General features: G+C 45.5%; 1 long non-coding RNA gene across 1 annotated transcript; it reads left to right on the top strand.

The window, feature by feature from the left end:
- The first annotated feature begins 351 nt into the window (after window positions 1-351).
- LOC128475109 (uncharacterized) lies at window positions 352-4479 on the top strand. Its single transcript, XR_008346442.1, has 2 exons — window positions 352-448; window positions 4299-4479. It is a non-coding gene; the product is annotated as an uncharacterized LOC128475109 (long non-coding RNA).
- The last annotated feature ends 3297 nt before the right edge of the window (window positions 4480-7776 follow it).

Raw genomic sequence — 7776 nt, 5'->3', positions numbered from 1 at the left:
TGATGCTTGACATATGAGAGAGGAGAAACTGAACCTGAAAGGACAGCCTCCGTATTGCCTAAAGTCTCTTTCCTTCCGTTTTGCATCCCTTTCTGTGAACCGTTACTAGACACACTGCAGTCTGTTTAACGCCCGATCCTACTCGGTACACTACTGAGCACTCACGACACCGAAGTGAAGCCCTCCGGCCACCAGGTGTCGCCAGATAAGGACAATCACCTCCTCCTGTTCTTCTGCTTCTCCCACCCCCGTTGCTATAGACCGGCAGTTTGTTTACTTCCGGTCGCAGATCCCTGACGGACGAGCGACCTTCCGCTGCTTTAGGCAAGCGGGCTGTCAATGAGTTTACACCAGTTGTCCGGCTGTCGGCACTGCACATATAAATCACTCTGTGTACCTCAGTAAATTACTGCGATGGCGGCCGGGGAGGAAGAGGATCTGGTACCCGGTGAGTGATGACATGTCCCACGCGTGCTTGCAGTGTGTATTTGTATTAAAAAAACAGGCTAATCGCTTAAAATGAAGCCGTGGGTTTAAAAGGTTCAGGTATTCCACGGGGTTTACGATTTACTCTCCAATTCATCATTCTTTGGGATCCCTAATCGCTTCTTCCACCTAATATCAGTCCCTTCTCATGGACTTCATATTATGATGCATTGTACATCACACATTACTTCGTCACTCACCTGCACAGTGTACACAGAAGACACTATTTTTCCCATTTATTACACATTCGTGTCCTAAGGATTTGTTAACTTTATTGGCTTAATATTGATAAGGAATGACATTATGTATGATGCACACACCATGCTGTCATTCGTTCTCTGGCATACACACACACACACACACACACACAATATATATATATATATATATATAATATATATAATATATATAATATAAGTGTATATATAGATGCACAGAGGATGCTGCCTAGTTTATTAGGTGTGTGTCAGTATAGCTACACATGGTTTGCAGTGATTTGTTCTAGGTACCTTCTTACCATTTGCCCGTCTTTCCTGGCATAAAACTCAGACTTTAATAAATTGTTGATCTCGTCTTAGATTAAGGATATCTTAATGCCCATCCCATTATCTTAATCATGCGTGGAAATTTTTCTTTTGCCTTGTTGTAGATGCATCACCTAACTTGTCTATATTCGGATATAAATGCAAACTTTTTATTAAATTATTTAGTATTTGTTTCATCTATAGCAAAGGACAGGTTGCTGGTATGCTCGGTAATTTATCTCCAGAACGCCAGTTAAATACTTTTCGCACCGGTGCTTTAACACATAACTCTTGGTTATAGCCCTGGCAATACTGTGTAGCTTCAGTGCATCCACTAAGAGACTCTAGTTCTATTTGTGAACAAAATAAAACTAAGAATCTAAATTAATGAATGGAAGTAATGTTTTTGCATTCTAAATGATGTTATACCTTTTTAACCAAAAAAAACCCAAACTTCAAAATGTGTAGTGCTATGGCTCAAAATTTAAAATATATATATTTTTAAATTTCTGTTAATTTTACTTGTCGTTAAGGAAAATAATAATTGAAAAAAAAACGTTCTTATGCCAGATGATGGGGTATAAAATTCCCTGATTTTAATTCAATCTGGGATCTTCAGATTATGTTACAAAGATTAAAGCTCTAAAATCGTCGTGTTTAGTCTCCATCTTCAATTAGTCCAGTCTATATGAACATTCTCTTATACACAAAAAAGTGAATCTGTTTAAATCACTGTAAATATACATACATATATATATATATATAAATATATAAGATATCCTTAATCTAAAACGATATGTTATATAGGGCTGCAACTAACGATTATTTTAATAATCGATTAGTTGGCTGATTATTTTGTCGATTAATCGATTAATCGGATAAAAAAAATACATTATTTTAAATTGAAGAAAAATTGCAATAAAAAACGTACAATTTACACTTTCATCTCTTTATTGCAATGGCCTCTCTCTATTCACCTTCTTATTTTACTGACATAATAATAAATGCTACAAGAACCCAAACACAGTGTTTCTCAAACTAGGTTTTAATACAAAGTTATTAGTAAATATTAATTCATATGTTAACTATTTTTCATATTTAATAAAAACTGAGAAAAAAGCCTTGTTTAAATTTTTTTATTTACCAAACTGCCCCCAGTTATGCACATCTGACCCCCAGCTTGCCACTCTGCCCCCATATATGCCTTATACCTCTTATATGCCAGATTCCACTGTGCCCCCTGATATGCCACTGTGCCCCTGATATGCCTTATACTCCTTATATGCCAGTGATATGCAACTGAGCCCCCTGATATACCTTTTGCCCCAGATGTGTTTTATGCCCCCCTGATATGCCTAATATCAATATGTCTTATACCCCCTATATGCCACTGAGCCCCCTGATATACCTTTTACCCCCAGATATGTTTATGCCCCCCTGATATGCCTAATATCCATATGCCTTATACCCCCTATATGCCCTAAAAATTCATAATACCCCCCATACACCACTATAACTCACCCATACACCACTCTGGCTCCGCCCCCTCCCATACACCACTCTGGCTCCTCCCCCTCCCATACACCACTCTAGCTCCTCCCCCCTCTAATACTCCACTCTGCCTCCTCCCCCCTCCCATACATCACTTTGGCTCCTCCCCTCCCATGCATCACTTTGCCTCCTCCCCCTCCCATATTCCACTCTGGCTCCTCCCCCTCCCATACACCACTCTGCCTCCTCCCCCTCCCATACATCACTTTGCCTCCTCCCCCTCCCATACATCACTTTGCCTCCTCCCCCTCCCATACATCACTTTGCCTCCTCCCCCTTCCCATACTCCACTCTGCCTCCTCCCCCTCCCATACTCCACTCTGCCTCCTCCCCCCTCCCCCCTCCCATACTCCACTCTGCCTCCTGTGAACCTCCGTTTCTGACAAGACACTAGGGAGCCGGGTAGAGAGGCAGAGTGGCGTATGAGAGGGGGAGGAGCCAGAGTGGTGTATTGGAGGGTGGCTCCCATACACCCCTCTGACTCCTCCCCACTCCCATACACCGCTCTGCCTCTCTACCCGGCACCGTTACTGACAGGCACTTTCCCTGCAGCTTCATAGAAGCCACAGTGTAAGTGAAGGGCAGTAACGGAGTCTGTCTGTGCGATGCAGACCCTCACCGGCTGTCAGAGAGGATGATTCTCTGTCAGCCGGTGGGGGTCTGCATCACACAGACAGACTCCGTTACTCACCTTCACTTACACTGAGGCTTCTATGAAGCTGCAGGGAAAGTGCCTGTCAGTAACAGTGCCGGGTAGAGAGGCAGAGCAGTGTATGGGAGGGGGGAGGAGGCAGATGGGAGGGGGAGAGAGACGGAAGTGAGAGACCGGCCGACAGTGAGGGGAATCCAGGTCTCCTGCAGCGTTACGGGGGATCTGGATTCCGGTGTTATAATCCGATCTCTGTTTGAGATCGGATTATTATAAGGAGAGGAGTTTTTCATAGCATTTGCTCTGAAAAAAACCTTTTTATAATCGATAAAAATCGATCCGATTAATCGATAATTATCGATTAGTTGTTTCAGCCCTAATGTTATATAATCTGTATATTACAAGAATTAGTGAAATTAGAATCCTGAAAAGCAATATGGTACATTGAGACTTGTACGGTATATTTAACTGTTTAGTTGATCCATACTTCTGACTTCTCTTTCAAACATCCAACAGCAAATAGTGGAGCGCATATACATGGGGGAACAAAAAAGAAAATACTAATAGTGTAATACGTAAAATAAACGATATATTAATGAGGTGTAAGATCGACTCACAAATGGGCTGGATATATGAAGCTCATCAAACGGACTCTGAATACACTTGATGTATAATAAGTCTTGAAAGCTGTAAAACCAAGGAGAACCAAGATGGTGCAATATCTTTAAGCCGCAAAACGAATAAATAAAAATTGCACTTACAAAGATGAAGTAGCACAACTCAAAGAGTAATGTGCACAAGCTAAATCAATTGGATACTCCGGTAGACAGCTATAAACTTCCAACTTTATTAGTCTCGACGCGTTTCGCCGATAGCACGTCGGCTTCTTCAGGAGACAATAAACAAATAATAAAATCAAACTCAATAAAACCAAATAAAATCAAAGTAAAATGTTATTGGAGTCCGTAGTCCATATTATATGGGTGCTTCCGGGTACGTCACAACGTTGTATCCGTAGAGGGCCGAGTCTCGTCGTTATCCCGTCTTTGTACGTCATGACGCCACTACGTCCCTGTACGTCTCCACAGGAACCCTCATTCGCCGTTATGATCTCCGTGGACGGCGAACACAGTCAATGTGCACTTGCAAGTCAAAGGAGGAAGAATACAGCCATAGCTCGCTTAGAGGTCCCGGGACGAAGCATACTTAAAACAGAACGGACATATTTCCCTTTTGCATCCCACAAATAAAAAAGACTTGAATAAGAAACATGCTCTGTGTGTCTTACTAACTGACAAAAGTATAAGTCTATATATATCTAAAATATAAGTTTATATAAATAGATCCATATGTGACATATACCAGTCTATAAAAATGGAGATAAGAGTAAGAGGAAGAATTAAAAAACTATAGACGGTACCACAAATAAGAGGATAATACACAATCTCAGGTAAGTGATATGTGAGAAAGTGCAAAAACTAATGTACTTATCATTATAAAGTGCATTATTTTATATATATAAGGTGCATTATTTATTAAAAGGTGCATTATTTATTGAAAGTGCATTGTTTTTTCTATTATGCAATGGACAATTCCATCATGAAAAGGAGTAGTTCATAACTAATAAATCATTCCAGGTAAGTAAATATAAAAAAGTGCAAATGCAAAGCTTATAAGCCAACATGATAAATCCTTACAAGTGTTACAGTGTTTGGGAACACTGTGTTTTAGGCTATTGTTGCGTATACCCCCGAGGTGTTCGAGGCCTCTAACTTTCAGCTCCCTTGTGGTCCGTCCGATGTACTGGATCCCACAACTGCATTCTAAGAGGTAGATGACGTTCTTAGACCCACAGTGAATAAAATGCCTAATGTTATATTCTTTCTTGGTGATAGAGCATTTGAACTTAGTGATTTTTTTATCTTGTTTTAAACACGTCCTACAAAGCTTGCATCTCCCGCATCTGTAAAACCCTGGATTTTTCTTTTTAAGAAAGGAGTTATCTTCCTTTATGGTTTCCGTCACCAGGGGCAGAACGCTCGGGGCCAGAATTGATTTCAAACTTTCAACCTTCTTATAAATCATATTCGGTTTTTCTGGGAGGTGATTTTTTAAGACGTTATCTTGGTGCAAAATAGGCCAGCATTTTTTTATTGCCTTTTTTTTTTTCAAAATCAGATTTTTATTGAAATTTTTCAAAAACATAAAGGAGGGAGGTAGGGCCGGGATACAGAAGGAAAAAAGGGGGGGGGCAAGGGGAATCAGGAAACCGCGGCATGAGACAGTGGAACACAAAAATACATAGCAAGGTACATAACATAAGTACAGTCAGAGGCGCATACCAGCACACAAGCAGCGTTACAAATACCCATCTCAGGAACAATGGAGAACATAAATCAAGAAGTCAGGACAGCTCGCGGCCACGAACATCGGCCCGCCGAGTAGCCGGGCGGCCCCGGGCGAAACTAGGCAACTACACATCGTGCCCAACAACCGAGGACAGCCAGTAAAACCACGTAGCCTTATAGGCCTCCCTAAGTTTCGGGGTCGAGGCGGAGAGATCCTCAACCCTCCTAATCTCCTCCACCCTTGCCACCCAGTCCCGGCGAGAGGGAGGGCAAGGTTGTTTCCAGTGTAAGGGTATAAGGCTTTTAGCAGCGTCGAGGAGATGTCGGACCACCGACCGTTTGTAATGAGAGATCGAGTGAGACGTGTGATGCAAGAGCATGGGCAGTGGACGGAAAGGAGGGGGAGAGTCTGATAACTCCGAAATCACCCGGTGAACCTCCCGCCAGTAAGGTTGCAGCAAGGGACAGGACCACCATATGTGCAACATCGTGCCCACATCCCCACCGCACCTCCAACACGTGTCAGACGTACCCGGGAACATACGCTGAAGACGCTGCGGCGTTCTGTACCAGTGTGTCAACAGTTTATAGTTAGTCTCCTGCGTCTTAGTGGCCCTCGAGCTCTTGTGGGTGAAAACGAATATCTTATCCCAGTCCTTGTCAGAGAGTCGAGTGTCACAAACGGTCTCCCAGGTCTCACAGAAGGACGGTCGAGTCGTAGAGGTGACAGTCATCAGTAAGGAATAGAGCAAGGAGATGGCCCTCTCCGGTGGCCGGGCCCCCGTGCACAAGGTTTCAAAGCCCGTTAAGGGCCGGTGGAGACGGTCCCCATGCGGTAGAGAGATAGTGCCCAAGTTGGTGGTACGTGAAGCGCTCCGACCACGTAGGATCGCGCCCCCGCAGCAACGAGCTCAAGGGGAGCAGCCCGCCCCCCTCCAGCAGCTCCCGGGCCCGGACAGGGGCAGGAACCCCGAGGAAGTCCAACCGTCCCACCTCTCGCCCCGGAGCAAAGTCCGGGTTCTCGCAGAGGGGCAGCAACGGCGACGGCGCGGTAGACAGGCAAGCGCGCAGGCACACCTCCCGCCAAACCGCCAGTGTCGCCAGCACAAAAGGATGGGAAATGCTGCCGTGGCCGCCACCCGGGCCCCACAAGGCATGGTATACACGGCCCCGCAACCCCCCAAGCTCCAGATCGACCCATGGCTTAGCTAGGGGACCCAGGGTATGCCACTCCAAGATGCGAAGGAGGTGGGCAGCACGGTAATACGCATGAAAATCAGGCAAGGCAAGCCCGCCCGCAGATTTGGGCCTCGTGAGCTGGGCAAACCGCTGCCGAGGGCTCTTATTGCCCCAGACAAACCTAGACACCAGAGACCGGAGAACCTTGAAAAAGTCCCGCGGTATCCGAATCGGAAGCGTCTGGAACAGATACAACACCCGAGGCAAAAGGTTCATCTTGACAACATTCACCCGGCCTATCCAGGAGAGATATAGCGGCGTCCACCGCCGCAGATCCTCAGACAGAACGGCTAACAAAGGCGTAAAATTAACATGATAAAGCCGCGCGGGATCGGCAGTCAGCCAAATCCCTAAATACTTAAGCATCTCCGGGCACCACCGGAAGGGGAAGCAAGGCATAAGCGAGGTCACCAACCGAGGGGGCAGGGAGACATTTAAAATTTCGGACTTCGAATAATTTATCTTAAGGTTAGACAGCGCGCCGTAGAGACGAAAAGCCTCAAGAATATTCGGGAGTGAAATACTGGGGCGGTCTACAATAAACAGCAGATCATCAGCGTATGCCGCCACCTTATGATGTCGACCACCGTCCCGGAACCCCAAGATGTTCGGGTCCGAACGGACAGCCTCCAAAAAAGGCTCCAGAGACAGCGCAAAGAGCATCGGGGACAGGGGACACCCCTGTCTGGTCCCGTTCCTTATCGCTATGGGGGGAGAGAGAGCCCCATTAACCCGCACGCGAGCAGTAGGCGAGGAATAGAGAGCCCCAATCCAGGCCAACATAGAGGGACCTAGACCCAGATGTTCCAGGGTAGCCTCCAAAAAACCCCAGTCCACCCTATCAAAGGCCTTCTCCGCGTCGGTCGATAACAGTAAAATCTGGCGCGCCTCCGCCCGCGCCTTATGGATGACAGAGAGAAGTCTAATAGTGTTGTCACGCGCCTCACGCCGAGGGATAAAGCCAGCTTTGTCCGGGTGA

Source organism: Spea bombifrons, chromosome 2 (assembly GCF_027358695.1).
Source record: "Spea bombifrons isolate aSpeBom1 chromosome 2, aSpeBom1.2.pri, whole genome shotgun sequence".
Taxonomy (NCBI): Eukaryota; Metazoa; Chordata; class Amphibia; order Anura; family Pelobatidae; genus Spea; species Spea bombifrons.
The sequence above is the reverse complement of the archived record's forward strand: the minus strand, read 5'-3'. Positions and strand labels throughout refer to the sequence as shown.